A 17,497-nucleotide genomic window follows, 5' to 3' on the forward strand; every position below is an offset into this window, starting at 1 on the left:
TGCAAATCTCTCCTCCACATCTCTCCTACCAATTACAGGTCTATCAAGTTGTTATATGTGTAAGGGGTGAGGGAGGAGTTAGTAGTGAGGAGGAGAGCTGCCCACATTAGCTGGGAACGGATCATGAAGGGGACCCTTATGCAGCCTACATCCTGGTCCCATTGTGGACCAAGATAACTTGTGCAGAAAATCATCAACTTGGATTGGCAGGGCCTTCTATGGCTTCAGCATAGACAATCCAGTTAAAACTGAAAGGAGATGGAACCAACAGTTGTGTCCTTATATCAAGTGAAGCCAAATGAATAAGTCAGCTGCATGTCAAAGTATATCCCCACTGTCACCACCAGCAGCCCTGACACCACCCCTCCCTCCTCAAGGTGATATGAATGTCAACACATTTGGAAGAAACACATGCCTCCTGCAGTCATCAGAGCTGTGTGTAGAAACAAACACAGAGAAACTCCTTCCCAGGATAAACTTGCTGCTTCCTGAGTATTTACAACTGAGCCCTGCTGCCTGGCAGCTCAGCTGGTCTCCCTAGCTGGAACCTTGATGCAGTTTGGCTGAGTCTTGGCTTCTAGTCCTCCTTTGTAATTTGAAGCCAAGGGAGATGGCTGGGGTCAGACAGCAAGGAGCCTGCAGGCTTAGAGGAGAGCCTGCCCTGCTTGACGAGACACCACAGGGTGTAGAGGTAGGAAGTCTTGTGGGCTCTGCAGAACTTCTCCTTCTAAAGCAGAGACTCCTCAAAGGTAAAAGAGGGCAGAATCTGACTCTGCCTTCCAGTGCTCCCTGGAACAGCATACAGGAAAAAAAACACCTCAAATCCTCAAACTAAACTCGGCCCCTTCCCCAGGCGACTTTAGAGTTTCTTATTTAAGTGCCAGAAGGAGGGAGATGCTGCTGTCACCTGTTGAGAATTGAGAAGAAAAGACAAGCACAAGAGCTGGACATTTGTAGATTTAAACCAGGAGGACTTGCTTCTGCCCTCTTTCTGGCTTGTGTTACTTCTCAACTATAGCAAAACGAAGCAAACAGTAACAGGGGGATCAAAAAACTATTCCATGGGCTGGCAAGATAGCTGACTTAGAAAAGGGCTTGCTGGGACTCGGGTGGTAGTACAGAGGGTTAAGCGCACGTGGCGCAAAGCGCAAGGACAGGCATAAGGATCCTGGTTCGAGCCCCCAGCTTCCCACCTGCAGGGGAGTCATTTCACAAGTGGTGAAGCAGGTCTGCAGGTGTCTGTCTTTCTCTCCCTCTCTCTGTCTTCCCCTCCTCTCTCCATTTCTCTCTGTCCTATCCAACAATGACAGCATCAATAACAACAACAATAACTACTACAACAATAAAAAGACAACAAGGACAACAAAAGGGAAAATAAATAAAATTTAAAAATTTTAAAAAAAGAAAGAAAAGAGAAGAGCTTGCTTCAGGCAAAAATTACTAAAGTCATGGACCCCTTGGAACATACCTAGCTTGGAACAGACTTCCTAGCATCTTCCTATACAAAAGACGTCTAATTTCATCTGCCCTATTCCTACCTTTGGGTTCCTGTTTATTTAATAGTTTGTACTGCTTTATAGCACACTGCCTTTCAGCCACCAAGTTGCAGATGCTACTATGATGCCTTCCTGACTTCCCTGGGCAGATGACCTCACTAATGTGTTCCAGAACCTCACCTCTCCAGAGCCCTGCCCAACTAAGGAAAAATAGAAATAGGGTGAGGGTAGATAGCATAATGGTTATGCAAAGAGACTCTCATGTCTAAGGCTCCAGAGTTCAATCCCCTGCACCACCATAAGCCAAAGCCGAGCAGTGCTCTGTTAAAAAAAAAAAAATAATAATAATAATAATAGATAAATAAGGGAAAGATATAAATAGGCTGGGAGTATGGATTCACTTGCCAAAGTTTATGTCCAGTGGAGAAGCAATTACAGAAGGCAGACCTTCCACCTTCTGCACCCTATAAAGAATTTTGCTCCATACTCGAAAAGTGATAAAGAATAGGGAAGCTTCTAGTGGGACGTGGAACTCTGGTGGTAGGATAAAGTATTAAATTGTATCCTTGTTATCTTACAACCTTGTTAATCATTATTAAATCACTAAAAAAAAAAAAAAAAAAAACTTGCTTTGCCATGAGTGTGGCCCGAGGAGCTTAGACTCACGGCTCCCGCCATCCTGACTCGCCCATCTTTGCCCCTTTGCCCATTTTGCTGCCAGGCTTTTTACGTACCTAAGTAACCTGTGATGTAATAAACCTCCCATTTATTAACCCCTTGCTCAAAGCCTGAGGAAGTTTTTTCTGTTTGTTTTTTGCCTCCAGGGTTATTGTTGGGGTTCAGTGCCTGCACTACGAATCCACTGCTCCTGGAGGCCATTTTTTTCCCCTTTTGTTGCCCTTGTTGTTTATTGTTGTTCTTATTACTGTCACTGTTGTTGGATAGGACAGAGAGAAATCAAGAGAGGATAGGAAGACAGAGAAGGGGAGAGAAAGATAGACACCTGCAGACCTGCTTCACCACCTGTGAAGGGACCCCCTCTGGGTGGGAAGCTGGGGACTCGAACCGGGATCTTTACCCCGATCCTTGTACTTTGTGCCATGTGTGCTTAACCCACTGCGCTACCACCCAGCCCCCAGAAGTTTTTTTTTTAATTTATTTTTCTTCTCTCTCTCTCTCTCTCTCTTTGCCTCCAGGGTTATTGGTGGGCTCCATTCCAACACTTAGAAACCACTGCTCCTGTGGTCATTTTTTTTTTCCATTTTATTGGATAAGATAGAGAGAGACTGCGAAGGGAAGGGGGAGAGAGAGAGAGAGAGAGACCTGCAGACCTGTTTGACCACTTCTCAACCATCCCCCCTACAGATGGGGAGCCAGGAGCTCAAACTGGGATCTTCACACAAGGTCCTTGTTTTGATCTGTGTGCACTTAACCCGGTGCACCGCTGCCCAACCTCCTTTTCCAGTCTTTTTAATTACAATAATAAACATCTCCGTCAAGAATTCCAAGGTCTCCTGGTCAGTATTTGCACGTACTAGGCCATGTGTATGTGAACACACATCCGTACAGGTGTGTGTAAGCAAGGAGATTCAATAGTACAGTACGGACGTGCTACCATCGATGTTAACAGACTACCCGTCTCACATCCACATCTCACGTAGTCTTAGACTAGACTTTCACGTGGTGAGCATATGTGTATTTTTTTTTTTTTGAGATAGGGAGAGAGAGAAAGACAGTGCAGCACTGAAGCTTCCTCCAGTGTGTCAGGGGTCATGTGTAAGCCCAGGCTATGCACGTGACCGAGCAAGCACACTCTATAAGGATGTGCTCTTTTGTCAATCCTATGTCTGCACTGACAGATGGGAAAGTGTTACGGCTCAGTAAAAAAATAACAGGGGGATCGGGTGGTGGCACACCTGTTTGAACACACGTTAACAATGCTCAAGGACCTGGGTTCAAGCCCCTGGTCCCCACCTTCAGGGAGAAAGCTTTGCAAGTGATGAAGCAGTGCTACAGGTATCTATCTCTCTCTTTCCCTCTGTGTCTCCTATCCTCTCAATTTCTGGCGGTCTCCAATAAAAAAATAATTTTAAAGAATTAAAAGAAAAGAAAAATGACAGCATCACTTGTACATAGAGGCAAATTATTCATTTATTACTTTTATACTGCAAAAAAGAAATTGAGAGGGAAGGGGAAGAGGGAGGAGAGAGACAGAGAGACACCTGCAGCCCTGCTTTACCTCTCATGAAGCTTCCCCCTTGCAGGTGGGGACTGAGGGATTTGAACCCAGGTCCTTGTGCATGATAACCCTGACCCCATCACGCAGATCTCAAGTTCAGAAACCTGTTGTTCCCTATGATATTGGGGAAGGGCAAGGCAGTGTAAGAAAGACTATGCATCAGTAAGAAAGACCTCCATGGTGTCAATATTTTCATTCCAGCTTTATTTCCCCAGTTCCAAACTCAAATTTCCTGTGGGCTTATTGAAAATTGCCACACGGGCAAACAGGGATCCTGTAGTTGCCTCAAAATCAGCAAACCCCACATCCATCATCCCTCCCACTCCACCCGCTCTGTCTTCACACACACCTGGTCTGCCTCCCTTACCTCAGTCAGTGTTGCAATGGCTCAGACAAGTATCTTCATGACCCTTCCCCTCACCCCCCACATACAAATCCTGCTGAGTCTGCCTTCTGACCTCACACAAGTGTGTTTCCTGTGTTCCCACTTCTCCCGGACCACTGGCTTTGCCTTCATGGCCCCACCTCCTCTTGATATAGTCAGCGTGCATCTCCAACAAGCACACCTACCCCCCCCCCCCATTATTAGATTTTTCCTGAACTGGAAAATCTCACTGTTACTCACCATAACTTGAGAATAAATAAATAAATAAATAGACACCTTTATATCAGTCGCTGTATTTCATTCTGATTGATGTTCTTGCCCTGTTTCTACTTTATATGCTACCCACTACTGAATCTGATCTTGTCCCCATTCTGAAAACATTAACACTTTTTTCAGTTCAGCAAACATTCCTAAGAACCTCTTTTTTCCTTTTTTAAATATTTATTTATTTACTCCCTTTTGTTGTCCTTGTTGTTTTATTGTTGTAGTTATTATTGTTGTTATTACTGATGTCATCGTTGTTGGATAGGACAGAGAGAAATGAAGAGAGGAGGGGAAGACAGAGAAGGGGAGAGAAAGATAGACACCTGCAGACCTGCTTCACCGCTTGTGAAGCGACTCCCCTGCAGGTGGGGAGCTGGGGGCTCGAACTGGGACCCTTACGCAGGTCCTTGTGCTTTGCGCCACCTGCACTTAACCCACTGTGCTACCGCTCAACTCCCTTTTTTTTCTTTTTTTAATGCCAGTGCCCATGTTGGGCATAGGGATGTAGGGTGAGCTTGCTTCATTGGGGGCACTATTAGCATTTGGACAAATCAGTCTTTTCAGATAGTACTGTCTTGTGCATTATAGGACTTGAAGCTGTCTCCCTGGCCTCTACTTGGGCTACTGTGGTAGCTAAAAAGGCCTCCAGATGTAGTCCATCATCCTTCAGATAACAAAACTAAGCTCAGACAGGAACTGCTGCTTGGAAAGAAACACACTCACTGCATGCCAACTGTGCACTTCACCAGGTGTGAGGGTGCATATACTTTCTGGCGCACCATAGGGTTAGGCCAATAAACAGGGACATTCAGGTTGTCCCATTTAGTATCCTAACATTTCTGCTTCTTCCTCTGGGATTGAGCACAATTTCATTTGTCTTTCTGAGTCACCGGTCACCCTTACATAAAATTAAAACTTCAACAGAAAATACACATTGTAGTTTTTGAAAGCCTGTGGTGTCCATGACGTAAAGGAACACACGTCAAATACCTGAAATATTGAGACCCTCAGTAGAACGGCTTACCAGCTTGCATCTCATCTCTCCCACGTTCCTCTGGACATACCCCCAAAGGAGCCTTGTACTTACACACACACTCTTCTTTCTCTTAGAATCTCACCTCTGTCCCTTTCCCACTCGCTGGTAATTCCTGCAAGACCAGCTTTAGCATCAACCCCATCAAACTGGTTGGTCAGCACAGAAGCAGAATTGGAGACTCTCTTGTCTGTGCTCCCAACTTTCATTACATCTCTTTCTCAGCATACTGTTTCCATGGCCAACTGATTCTTCCCCTAGGTCAAAGAGCAAAAGACTTTTGCTCTTCAGGTTCAAAAATAAATATTTTAGGTGTTCGGGCCAGTTGGTTTCCATCACAACCATTCAATTCGGTCACTCTAGTCGAAAGTAACCATAAACAATATTAAGCAGAGGGGCATGGCTCTGTGACAATAAAGTTTTATTTATACAAAAACATGGTTGCTGGATTTGACTAGACCTCAGGACCTCTGCTTTGAGCAGTGAATCCCTGGAAGTCAAGGCTTGTGACAAATTGACATGTTTGTGTTTTCCCAGCCTTTCCCACAGCATCTGGTTCATGGTAGATGCTACTCGAATGATTAAGAGATCAATAAATCCTTATTAGTCATCATCCAGTATTAGTAAAACATGAAACTACAAAATCTTCTGACATTTGTTAACTAAGATGCTTTCTCAAACCATAAAAACAAGCCCTACTGTTGATCCAGTAACTAAAGAATCAGTAGAAAACGTCTGTCCTCTGTAGCTGTGAGTCAAGGTTTAGGTGTAGGTGTGAGATTGCCAGAGAAAGCATGGGATGCCCACTAAGCTCAAGACTCAGCAAAATAAACAGTAAGCTTTTGGCCCAAGTAGATCATAAGCAATGTTGCAAGCACCCATTAAAATATTACTTGTTACAATCCAATTAAATTTTTTAAATTATCTTTATTTGTTTTTATTGGATAGAGATAGCCAGAAATCGAGGGGGGAGGGGGAGATAGAGAAGAAGAGAGGAAGAGAGACACCTGTAGCCCTGCTTCACCATTTGTGACGCTCTCCCCCTGCAGGTGGGGACTGCAGGCTTGAACTTGGGTCCTTGTGCATTGTCATGTGTGCTCAACCAGGTGTACCCACACCCAGCCTCCACAATCCAATTCAAATTCAACTGAGTGCCTTGTTTGTTTGTTTTTTTAACACATGTATTTATATTTTTGTTTATTTATTTTGGATAGAGGCAGAAATTAAGAAGGAAAGAGGAGAGAGAGAGAGAGAGAGAGAGAGAGAGAGAGAGAGAGACCTGCAGCATTGCTGTACCACTGATGAAGCTTTCCCCCTGCAGATGGGGACCAGGGTCTCTACTGGGTATGCCTAGACCCTATGCCCTGCATTTTTATTTGCTAAATCTAGCCACCTTACAAGACATTTTAAAGCCTCTATTATTTCCTTCTCTGGACCTTCTTCTAGTAAGGAAAAAAAAAACTTGTCGGACCTGCTATGCCACCTTCCCACCCCCCATCCCCAGGAAGAGGGCCCCCAGTAAACCACATGGAAACAGCAAGAAGTTCTGTTGGAACTGGAAATTTAATTAACAAAATGCTAACATGTAATTTTGAGGAGGAGAAGGGGAGGGGGGAGCATTATCACAAAGTTAATAAGAGAAGTATTTTAATTATGGTATTTAACAAGTCATGGCCACGCCACTGTGCTCTCTGGGGAAGGATTCACGTCTTTCAAGAGTCTTGGAGCCGAGAAGGGAGGCGATGGGGAGTGGAGGTGCAGACATCACTGCCCCACGCTTCCCTGCCCTAGATCTTTGACTGTTCTGGCTCTGACATTTGGAAGCCCCTAAGGAGTCATGTTCTTCTTCTCCCATGATTCATAGAAGAAAGCTAACTAGCCTTTATGCCCTGCATTTTTATTTGTTAAATCTGGCCACCTTACTGAAAAAGAGACATTTTGGGGATTTCTTCTATTTCCCTCTCTGGACCTTCTTCTAGTAAAGGGATTAAAAAAAATTTTTAAAAGAACTTTTCTGATCTACTAGTCCACCTTCCCACCAGCTACCTCCCCAACCCCAGAAAGAGGGCACCCAGTAAACCATATGGCAACTCCATCCTCCATGCCAAGTTCCAGTCAACTGAGACCTGTGAAGGCACATCAAACCAATCCAAATCTGACACACAAAGCGGCCGCTTGTCCCCACGGGCATGTCAGAGAGGGGCAAAGTGAAACAGCTGCATTTTCTATGGTACCCCACTCCCTCTATGACCCTCCAGTCTGCTCATCACTCCCTATGGGCACTTTCTCAGTGTCTCTTTGTCAAACGCACCAGGCAGCAGTATAAGCACCAAACCTCAATTCACCAAGTGAATTGGATGGCTGTGTCTAAGAGTGCCTACAAGCCATACCACAAAATAGAAAAACAGCAGTAGTGGCAGACTGTCATGGTTCTTCTCTTTGGCAGCCAAACCCCAAATACAAGCATAGAAAGAGGAAAACTAGAATGAGATCTGTGGTTTGGACTGAAAAAAAACAAAAAAAAACAGATGTTATAAATGCACATTTTTTTTTTAGTTGATTCAGGTAGAAACATCACTAAACACGGGGATGGGGCAGGAGGTGACAAGTAATGATACACCCAGTTAAGTGCACATGCTATTACGTACAAGCACCCAGATTTAAGTTCCTGATTCCTACTTGCATAGCTTCATGAGTAGTGAAGCATAACTACAGATGTCTGTTTTACTCCTCTCTCTCTCTCTCTCTCTCTCTCTCTCTCATCTTCAGGGTTATCACTGGGGCTCACTGCTAGCACTATGAATCCACTGCTCCTAGTAGTTATTTTTCCTATTGACTAGGAGGGAGAGAAATACTCTCCTTCTCTGTCTCTCTCTTCCCTTTTAATTTCTCTCTGTCTTATCAAGTAAAAAAGGGGGACAGGGCAATGACTACCAGGAGTAGTTGCAATAACCCTGGTGGCAAAAAATTTCTAAAAAAGAAAGACAAGAAGAGAAGGGGAGAGAAGAGAAGAGAAGAGAAGAAAAGGGGAGGGGAGGGGAGGGGAGAGGAGGGGAGGGGAGGGGAGGGGAGGGGAGAGGAGAGGAGAGGAGAGGAGAGGAGAGGAGAGGAGAGGAGAGGAGAGGAGAGGAGAGAAAAGAAATAAACATGGATGCAAACTCGGCGTGTGTCTGTCTGTTATATATACTCCTCACAAGTACATACCACATTCCACAGTAATATCCCAGTAGGAAAGAGCACATTTAGTTCGCAGATCTGTTTCTACTCAAGGGAACCAATAATGGCTAGAGAAATAGCTAATCTCAGGGCTGGGAACGTAGAAAATGAGCCTGGATGGTTATATTGTCCCATAAATTAAGGCAGTGATCAAAAATAATGAAGAGGTGTCAAAACGGCCCAAAGTCAACTTGAAGGATTTCCCACTTGACAAATCTGGGATAATTTGAGCAATGAAATTAATGACGTCATCGCTTAAGGCAAATGAAAAAGTTGAATCTATGAGTCTATACTGATAGGGAAAAAAAAAAAAAAAACTAACTGGAAAATCTGTGTTGAGAAACCAAATCTTTACAGAGTCTCACAGTACCTCTCCACACAAGAAAAATATCAAGGAATAACACAGAGAAAAGAGGTAACTTGACGATGAGGTCTGGCAGACCCAGCTTAATCAAGGGCAAAGGTTTGCAGAGCACAAGTCAGTGAGCAAGGGAAAGGACAGAAAACGGCTTCTTCGATATCTTTGTCAAGTGCACACTGTCTAAAGGTAGTCACTGACACTCAGCAGGCAAACTGATACTGTGAAATATGCTAGATAGCCAACCAATAGAGTTTTTTTATTTAAAAATAAGCCATTACCCACCATCCCCCAACTTTAAATTCCTTTCATTCTTTCTCCCAGCCACCCCAGCTTCTTCTCCTCAAGTAACTTCAACCAGTGTCCACTTGTGTGTGTGGGGAGTGTGTCACTTAGCAAGTTGATGCCCTTATATTGCACACATGGGTGAAGTCAATCAGGACTTGTCTTTTTCCACTAATTTCATTTCATTTTCTTTTTTTTTCTATTTATTTTTAATTTTGTCTTTATTCTTTACCACCACTCCCATCACCAAAGGTCTGTGTCCCCATCCCCACCTGCATAGATAAAGTTCTCCTACAGTCTTGAAAATAGGTTGACATTTTGTTGTCGTTGTTGTTGTTGTTATTCACAATTGTCTATATTCTGCAGATGAGTGAAACCATTCTATAGTTGTCCTTCACCTCCTTGCTTGCTTCACTGAGCATCCTCTTCTCCAGTTCCATCCACTTTATCCCAAAGGACACAATATCACCCTTTTTTATTCCTGCATAATACTCTGTTGAGCGTAAGTCCCATATATTCATTTCCCAGAAGTCCTTCAAGTTCCTTCCAATCACAATACAAATGGCAATGTTTTGTTTTTTCTACAGTCTAACAGTATTCCATGGTATAGACCACATCTTTACCCAATCATCTATCAGTTGACATTTTAATTGTTTCCATATCTTAGATACTGTAAATAATGCTGTAATAAGCACCAGGGTGCACATAATTTTTTTTCCCTCCAGGGTTATCGCTGGGGCTTGGTGCCAGCATTATAAATCCACCACTCCTGGAGGTCATCTTTTCCATTTTTATTCAATAGGACAGAGAGTAAAAGAAAGATACCTGCAGACCTGCTTCACTGACTTGTAAAGCGTCCCCCGTGTAGATGTGAAGCTGGGGGTTCAAACCTGGATTCTTGTATGGGTCCTTGTACTTAGTACTATGTGTGATTAACTGGGTGCACCACTGCCTGGCCCCGGACATATCTTTTCTGAGTTAATATTTCATAGCATTTGGATTGCTATCCTAAAAAGGGACTTCCAGATCTCATAGCTCTATTTTAACTTCTTAAAGAAACCCTATGTTATTTAGCCTATAATTTAAAAACTATCAGTGTCGTGAAAGTCAAAGAAAAATGTGGAAGCTGCCATGGTTCCCAGAGCCCTGCAAAGACATGACAACAAGCACCATTACTGGGACAATTGCCAAGACTTGTTTGGGGTTTCGATTTGGTCATAGTCATTGTGTCACAGTTAATGTTAAGAATAGAATGACTTAAAAAAAAGAAGAAGAATGGAATGGGATGGGATGAGAATGGGAATGGGAATGGGATGGGATGGGATGGGATGGGATGGGATGGGATGGGATGGGATGGGATGGGATGGGATGGGAATGGGATGGGAATGGGAATGGGAATGGGGATGGGGATGGGATGGGATGGGATGGGATGGGATGGGATGGGATGGGATGGGATGGGATGGGATGGGATGGGATGGGGAGGGGAGGGGAGGGGAGGGAATGGGATGGGAATGGGATGGGAATGGGAATGGGAATGGGATGGGATGGGATGGGATGGGATGGGATGGGATGGGGAGGGGAGGGAATGGGAATGGGAATGGGATGGGATGGGATGGGAATGGGATGGGATGGGATGGGATGGGATGGGATGGGATGGGATGGGATGGGATGGGATGGGGATGGGATGGGATGGGAATGGGAATGGGAATGGGATGGAATGGGAATGGGATGGGGATGGGATGGGATGGGAATGGGATGGAAATGGGAATGGGAATGGGAATGGGATGGGATGGGATGGGATGGGATGGGATGGGATGGGATGGGATGGGATGGGAATGGGATGGGATGGGATGGGATGGGATGGGATGGGATGGGATGGGATGGGATGGGATGGGATGGAATGGAATGGAATGGAATGGAATGGAATGGAATGGAATGGAATGGAACAGAATGACTTTATGACAGGTACATAAGCTACCACAATGCCGGAAATGAAACTTTTTGTAGGTTATTTTCAGAGATGGGCTCCCATGCTACTGTGTTTTCTCCAAGTCTGCATTGTCACCACTCTCTGTCATTCCTAGCATCCTTCAGATCAGAGGAGCAAAGCTAAACTCCACAGGTAGAATTCCTTCTAAATGAATAAGCTGAAAATGCAGCCCCCAGTTAGACAATGTTAATAAGACTTCTACCCACAGCTGCTCAGATACACGTCAGCCTTGTCCATTCTCTTTATTCTTACCTTAGTCAGTCACCACAGGGCCAATGAAGAAGGGAATCCAGTGACTACTAAGAAGGAAGGGCTCTTCACACACAGTCTGTCTCATGTCCAGGTAGCCTGTTTAAGGAACAAAAACTAGATCACTTGATGGACAGGAGATCCAGGTGCATGATGGAAGATAACTCACTCAGTAGGGCACAGGCCTTGCCATGGGGGTTCAAGTCCCAGAATCATATGTGAGTGCCATGGAAACTGGGGAGTCTCTGATGTTATGGTGTCTCTCCTTATCTCTCTTTCTCTTTAGACATCTGAAATTAAAAGAATGAAAAGTATGGGAATGGACAGGTCCTAGTGTTACACAGAAATAGAACAGAAAAGAGCAAGAAAGATAGAGTTTAAGGGGAAAAGAAGGGAGGGAAGGGGTGTCTGAATAATTATTCAAATCACAGTCTTTTCTAAAGGTTGGTTAATAAAAGTTCTAACCACACTGATGCCCTCACCTCTGCCCTGGATATGTCAGTTGAAGTTGGAGAAACATAAAATCCAACAGAAAGGCAAGGGGACATATTTAGTGGAGCCCTTAAGGTATTTCTCTGCACACAGTTCTCTGGGAGAGGGAGGAATGTAAACTATGCTTTTCTCATGAATACTGGGCAACAGGCTGGTCAGCGAAGTAGCTCAGATCACATAACATGGTGCTGGCACCTGGCACCATGTGGCATGCTGACAAGCCAAACATGAAACTGCCAGGCTCCTTCCCTGTCACCCACACTACCTGGAACCCAGCTCTGTATGCAATACGAGTTTATTTAAAAGTGGGAGCGATTGGTCCAAGGGGCCCAGCAGATTTTATTGCTTGGTTTACAGCAAGAGGTTTCTGCCACCATTCTGATAAGGTGTTGATCTACCAAAGGGCATGACTGTGATCATCCGATACAAGCACAGAACTGTTAGGTGACCAGCTAAAACTCAGGCTTAGTGGCAGGATCAGTTAGACTGTTCTTAGTCATGAGTCAAAACGACAACAAGGTAAGAACAACTTGTAAAAACCAAGAATGTGGGAGTCGGGCGGTACTGCAGCGGGTTAAGTACAGGTGGTTCAAAGCACAAGGACCGGCATAGGCATACGGATCTCGGTTCAAACCCCCGGCTCCCCACCTGCAGGGGAGTCGCTTCAAGGGCGGTGAAGCAGGTCTGCAGGTGTCTGTCTTCCTCTCCCCCTCTCTGTCTTCCCTTCCTCTCTCCATTTCTCTCTGTCCTATTCAACAACGATGACATTAATAATAACTTCAACAATAAAACAACAGGGGCAACAAAAGGGAATAAATAAATAAATATTTTTTTAGAAAGAATGTTGCAGCTTGGGAGGGGGTGCCATGAATAAGGTGTTGGATTTACAAGCATGAGGGCCTGACTTTGATCCCTGGCATCTCATATACCAAGATGATGCTCTGGTTCTTCCATCCCAGATAGATAGATAGATAGATAGATAGACAGACAGGTAGACATTTTAAAAAGAAGAAAGAAAGAAACAGAGTTTGAGGGCAGGGATAGATAGCATAATGATTGTGCAAACAGACTCTCATGCCTGAGGCTCCAAAGTCCCAAATTCAATCCCCTGCACCACCATAAGCCAGAGCTGAGCAGTGCTCTGGTAAAAAAAAAAAAAAGAGAGAGAGAGAGAGAAAGAAAGGAAGGAAGGAAGGAAGGATGAAAGAAAGAAAGAAAGAAAGAGAGAGAGAGAGAGAGAGAGAGAGAAAGAAAGAAAGAAAGAAAGAAAGAAAGAAAGAAAGAAAGAAAGAAAGAAAGAGAGGAAAGAAGGAACTTTGGGCTATGGAGATACCAAAGAAATAGTGCAGGAAACTTTAATGCCTCTGGTGGTGGGTTCAATTCCTGGCACCACTACATGCCAAAACTGAGCAGTACTCTGATATCTCTCTCTTTCTCTCTGTCCCTTTCTGTCTCTCAGATATATAAGCATGTACATTAAAAAGAACCTTTAATCATGCTATAGAACAAGAAGATGAGGTAGGTGTTCTAGGGTGGGGTAAACATGGGGAGTGGTTCTGGAGTTCTCTCCTGTGTAGCTTCCATGTCTTTCCTCACAATCACAATATGGTCACAACCCTCAACCTCATGTCCTGTACTGAGCACCTATTATCTATTAAGCACTGTATATAGATGAGTGAAATGCAAAAGGCCCCTGACTTCCTGTTGTTTACAGTCCGGACACATCCATGTGATTTCCGTTTCTTTCAATTCTGTGTCCTCAAGGCCATTTTAAACAAATCAGTCTGTGCTCAAATAATTGAAAACTCAGAGGGAGTTTGAAAGCTGGCATATCCAGAATTCTCTTTCTCCAAGATGTCAGCTTTTCCAACACCTGAAAAGGGTGTTATTAAGTCAACGCAAAATGTTATAAACAGAAAATAATTGGCACAATGCCAGAACATGGTGACCCCTTAAACAAGAAGGCAGTTCTATCATCTTTTTTGGGGGGGGGGGGGTATTTGAGGTTCCTGGCTGCCACTAACACATCCTCCCTTTCAAGAAAGAGGTTCACTACTCCCTAAATAGAATACAATTTATACAAAGACTTATCTGTGAAGTTTCAATTCATCCACAAGGACATCTATCAATAGCTAATCAGTGTACAAGCACAGACTGTGCCTGGTCCCGGTCATGAAGTCAATCCAAGATTCATTCTGTACAGCACAGAATGCTGTTCTACAGCTCTGGGAATCGTGTCTGCATTAGTTCAACATCTTAGAGGGATAGGCCCTGAGAACAATACATGGGACAGTGGCTGCCTACAAAGACAGGAGTCAAGAGTCTTGACTGATTGGCTCCTACACTTCACTGACCTGACTTTAATTTAATCTCCCCCAAAGACAAACACTATTTACTTTTCTTTTCTTTTCTTTTTACCAGAGTACTGCTCAGTTATGAGCCATGGCGCTGTCAGGGATTGAACCTGGAACCTTGGGGTCGTTCTCAAGCATGAAAGTTTCTCTGCATAACCATTATGCTATTTCTTCTGCCCAAGACTATTTTCTTGATATTCTCATGAACTAACTAAGATTCACGGGTCAGGTGGTGGTGCACCTGGTTAAGCACATACATTACAGCGCACAAGGACCCGGGTTCAAGCCTCTCTCTGGTCCCCACTTGCAAGGGGGAAACTTTATGGGTGGTGAAGCAGGGCTGCAAGTGTCTCTCTCTCTTCCTCTCTACCTCACCTTCCACTCTCAATTTCTCCCTGTCTCTCTCCAATAATAAATAAATAAAGTAGAAAAAGAAAGAAAGAAAGAAAGAAAGAAAGAAAGAAAGAAAGAAAGAAAGAAACTGGGATTCAGAGAGGTTCAAAGATTTGCCTGAGGCTATACACCTAATGATAAAGTCAAGATCAAACCCAGGGTCTTGGAAACTTGATCCTTTTGCTTTTTTTTTTTTTTACAGTTTTTGCTGCCTTTATCTTCGGTGACACCACCCTTTGCACCCGTCACAGTGACTCAGGCTTCAAAGGAGCTGCTTCTATTTCCAGGTGCTGAGCAAAAAAATCCCATTCACTCATTCAAGAAAGACATTTAACTCATTCAACAGTCAGACTCACTATATACTGAGGACTGAAAGCTTAGAGAATTCTAAAGTCAAGAGGCCAGGTGGTGGTGCACCTGGTTGAGTGCATACATTATAGTGTGCAAGGACCCAGATTCAAGCCCCCCCCCCAATGCCCACCTGTAGGGGCAAAGCTTCACGAGTGGTAAAGCAAGGTTACAGGTGTCTCTCTGTCTCTTTCCCTCTCTGTCTCCTCTATTTCAATTTCACTGTGCCTCTATCCAGTCACACACACACACACACACACACACACACACACACGGAGAGGGAGAGGGAAAGAGGAATTCTCCAATCAATCAGACAGAAGTACTATCCCAACCTCATAGGATCTGACACCCAGGTTCAGAAAGGTAAAGGTATATGGGGACCAGTTTTCTAAAAGAGTGGATTCAAAGAGAACCAATAATGTCTACTACTTAAATGTAAAAATACAGAGATTTTTGTTTTAACTTTTGGTAAGAAAAAGCGCCCTTTCTGAGCAAAAGATATTGTTATGGAACCATTACATCTACATAAATAGCAACAGAATTGGAAGGAAGAAACATAGTCATGATTTGATACCTCTTGTTGCTGTGCAAAGAAAACATTCCCTCCTGATGTTCATACCCCTCTGCCAACTGGGAAAATTCCCCTCCACATCCCTGTATCAAATCTAAATGCCAAATCTCCAGAGGGCACAGGAGGAGGAGGAGGAGGAGGAGGAGGAAGAGGAGACTCAGGCTGACCCAGCTCTGCACCAATAGGTTAGACGCAAACGAAGAAGCCAAGAAGGGGAGGAAGAGGGCGATGAAGTGACAGGCTGAGGTCAGCACTCCAGTGGTGTCATTTTAAGCAAGTCATTGACACTCCTGTCGAAGTTTCCACTTAACTGTTGGCTGGAAAGAACTAGCTTTGCCCCTTCATTACTAACATCAGCAGAGGGCTACCGGCTGAGGGCCACCGGCTGAGGGCCAGGCAGAACCAGGCAAAGAAACAACACCGAAGGGACCCTCCCAGCTCCTCATCTGTTGACTCAAAACCCACATTTTATCAAAAAGTTTGCCTGTGGAGTTGGGAGAGTCTTTATCACTAAAAGGAGAGCCATCCTTGTGAGCTCTTTGTTCTTTTAATCTCATGCTTACTGTCCTGTGACTGCTTCCCACGGCCCATGTCTACCAACCTCCCAGAGCTGGTCAATGCCCAGTGGACACTCTAGCATTCTAATTCCTCGGCTTCAGTGGCAGTGTTCCTCTCTGTCTCTTCCTTCACCAGTCCACTCAACAAGGCCACACCTCAGATGTGTTCACCACCCAGACCAGTCCCACCTTTGACATTAAAAAAAAAAAAAATGGAGGTCTCTGACACAATGTCCTATCTTTCCAGTTCTCTCCTCTGCCCATTCTGTCACCTCATCATGGCCTCCAAATTCAGCACTCCTCCGTTTTCTCCCAGTTTTGTCACCTTCCTTGTTCTGTCATTTTCTTCCCAATTAAAGGCCATTTCTTCCGTCAATTGCCGAAACAACACTGTTTTGTCTTTCCGTTTATAACACAACTTCCTGGCTCAGGTCTGGCAGAGACCCTCCCTATTCCTCTATGTGGATGGCTGAGTGCCCCCAAGAAGCATTCAGAGCCCCACATAAAGGCAGAATATAGTTTCAGAAGAAGCCCTCACAGTACTCAGCAGACACCAACAAGTTTCTGACCATCACCACTCCCTCTCTTTCCTCAGCAACAATGCCATGTGTTTAAGTACCTTCCGCCCTCTTCCCTAGTAGACACGACTTTGCTTCTGATGACAGCAGAACAAAACACAGGCAATCAGAGGTAAACTGTCTCACTTAACCCCCAATCCTGTATTCTTATCTCATTCCCTCTCTCTCTCTCTCTTTAAACTTTTTTATTACCTTTATTGGATAGAGGCAGTCAGAAATCAAGAGGGAAGGGGGAGATAGAGTGGGAGAGAGACTGCTGTAGCCCTGCTTCCCCACTCGCAAAACCTTTTCTCCTGCAGATGGGGAGCGGGGGCTTGAACCTGGGTCTTTGTGTAACACATGTGCTCATCCAGGCACACTAGCACCTGCCTCCCATCTCTTTAATAAAAATTGTATCTTCTTTCTTTCATCCAAAATGAAGCCATGTACTCATTCTCATTTCTTCTGAAATAAATTGCAATCTCATCCAATGTTTCATGTGGTTTAATTTGTCTCTCTCTACTGACTCCTTGTTCTCAACTGTTAAATAGATTCAAGCATTTTTCTACTTTAAGAGTCTATTAACTTCTCTTCATAACCTACTAACTTCTCTGTCTACATGTGTACGTGTGTGTGTGTTAACATTTGTCATTCATACTATTCAATTCATATTGATTGTGTGTATCCCACTTTTAGGCCACTTCTTTCTC

The 17,497-nt window shown here is 44.2% G+C and overlaps 1 long non-coding RNA gene across 2 annotated transcripts in view; it reads right to left on the reverse strand.

Annotated features, from left to right (window-relative positions):
* LOC132541828 (uncharacterized) overlaps positions 1 to 17,497 on the reverse strand; it is a 317,142-nt gene that overhangs the window by 65,280 nt on the left and 234,365 nt on the right. Inside the window, exon 5 of one of the 2 annotated variants that reach the window (XR_009552914.1) lies at positions 11,062 to 11,805. The exons of the other annotated variant lie outside the window; for it this stretch is intronic. This is a non-coding gene — a long non-coding RNA (uncharacterized LOC132541828). Of the gene's footprint in view, positions 1 to 11,061; positions 11,806 to 17,497 lie in introns of those variants that run through there. 2 annotated transcript variants of the gene reach the window in all.

The sequence above is a fragment of the Erinaceus europaeus genome, chromosome 12 (assembly GCF_950295315.1).
Source record: "Erinaceus europaeus chromosome 12, mEriEur2.1, whole genome shotgun sequence".
Classification (NCBI taxonomy): Eukaryota; Metazoa; Chordata; class Mammalia; order Eulipotyphla; family Erinaceidae; genus Erinaceus; species Erinaceus europaeus.